The sequence below is a fragment of the Sinocyclocheilus anshuiensis genome, unplaced genomic scaffold (genome assembly GCF_001515605.1).
Source record: "Sinocyclocheilus anshuiensis isolate Anshui unplaced genomic scaffold, SAMN03320099.WGS_v1.1 scaffold3416, whole genome shotgun sequence".
NCBI lineage: Eukaryota > Metazoa > Chordata > Actinopteri > Cypriniformes > Cyprinidae > Sinocyclocheilus > Sinocyclocheilus anshuiensis.
This window is the reverse complement of record NW_015550134.1, coordinates 961-3,203: the sequence shown is the minus strand read 5'-3', so window position 1 is coordinate 3,203 and position 2,243 is coordinate 961.

The following is a 2,243-nucleotide window of genomic DNA, read 5'->3' as shown; positions in this document are numbered from 1 at the left end:
GGGTCACGACGAGGCGTTCCCCATAGCGACCCCTAGAGGACGCAGTTCGAAGTTCCCATGAAAGGGAAATGTAGTTATCTGGAAAGAGTTCATCTGCAATATTAGTTCAGCCCGAAAAAAGACAGAAATGGGTCATTCTAAATGTTTCTGTTTGTAACCCATGGATTGAGTGAGTGAGGAAATCTTGACAGTAAGAGTGAGAAAATGTTGACAGAATTTTCGTTTTTGAATGAGATAACACTTTAAGGTTTCATACTTTAATATAGAGAAACTGAATATAGTTGACAGTCTCACATACAAAAGAAAAAAAAATCTACAAAGACTGGTTTCGGTCAGACCCTGGGTGGAAGTTAAAGCCTTTTTAAAACATTTTTATCTGATTAACATCAATTCTGGAAAAAAGTTTGTTCCTAAACTACAACTATACTAACCCCCTGTCCACACACACATACACATTCATGCTTACACAATGAGAACATACACATATCATACAGCAAATGTCCCATATTATATACCCAAGACAGTTATTTTCATGTTCTAATCTCAGTCACAGTTCACTAACAGGGTTCTGAACCATTAAACAACCAATTAAACAAAAGCATTTAAGTGGGTTAAAGAAAACACAGGGTAGATAATGTGAGCCATTAAATTCTTTCATCCACCCCTTTGTTACACAATGAATTACTACTAACTGAGATAAACAAACACATTTATAAGTTCTCCAACATGCATGATGATTCAGGTTTATTTTTGGTTTTGTAAGATCTTGGCAAGCATTAGCCTGACTTTGTGACAGTTCAGCTAATTATTGCGTTCTTCCCTGTTTTCTGTGAAATGTCTGTTCTTAAATCGCTGTTGAACCAGTTTTCCACCGGATCATTTGATCTTCTTTAGAGCAGATTGTAGGGTGGTTGGAGATTATACACAAAATGGCTTTGACACAGAAAGTTGCTTGATCCTGTTCGAAATCAATCGTCCTTTGGTTACTATCCTAGAAGTTGCTGAGACAGTGTTGTCTCTTCAAGATTCCAAGTTTCAATAGGAGAAAATCAAAGCCACAGAAAATGTGTTGGCAGTGATATTTAAAGCTACTTCAAATGATTTTCCTCAATGACTCACAGTTTTGTAATTGTGTAAAACGTTTATTTGTAACACTACACAGATGCGGCTAAAGAACATTTAAACAACAGAGTGCTTCTGGAAAATTCTCACTGGAAATTCTGAAGAATTCTGTTTACTAAACCACTAATTGTATTTCACACAAACATCACAGTACTGGCTGAAACTGTTCGTCTTCAGTACTGATTATCTTACATAACATCTCTATAGATTGGAGGATGAGTGAATTGTTGTACATTCAGGGACAACTGATATTTATATGAAAACAACAGTGTGAGCCTTAAAGAGAAAGAAGCATGACCTTTGTGATAGCATACACTGAAATATGTGAAAATGTTGCAGATACGATAAGAATGCAGATTGATTGAAAGCGTGTCACCCCAGGCTGCTGCCTGAAGGTGCTGCTTGCATTTCAGAAGCTGAACATTATCAGAAGCATCAGATCCTAAATTTATTAGTGGTTTTACATAGCATTGAGAGGAAGGAGTCTGGTTCACTAAATATATAATATATATTAAATGTAACATTACAAATATGAATAAATGCTATATAGCTAATTTGTTCAATATATAATTACATCTTTGATGGCCAACGCTCTCTTCCACCCTCAATACCACGATTGAGTGCCCTTGAGCAAGGCACAGAACCCCCAACTGCTGCCCACTGCTCCGGGTGTGTGTTCACGGTGTGTGTGTGTGTGTGTGTGTGTGTGTGTGTTCACTACTCACTGCTGAGTGTGTGCACTTGGATGGGTTCAAATTCCGAGTATGGGACACCATGCTTGGCTACACGTCATGTCACTTTTAGAGTATAGCATATTTATTATTGACAGGAACTCCATTTAACAAATAAGTACACATTTTCTACTCTTTGATGACTGGATTGGGAAAGCAATCCAAATGCTTTTGTGGTGATTTTATGTTATTGTTTAGACCAGGGGCCTGATGTATAAACGACGCAATTTTCCACGCACATATCGGGATTTATAAAAAATAAACTAGGCGTAAATATGTGCGCACCGTACGGACACTCTAGAGTCTAGACCAAGGCTGTCAAACTCAGTTCCTGGAGGGCCGCAGCCCTGCAGAGTTTAGTTCCAACCCTGCTCCAACACACAAAGCATG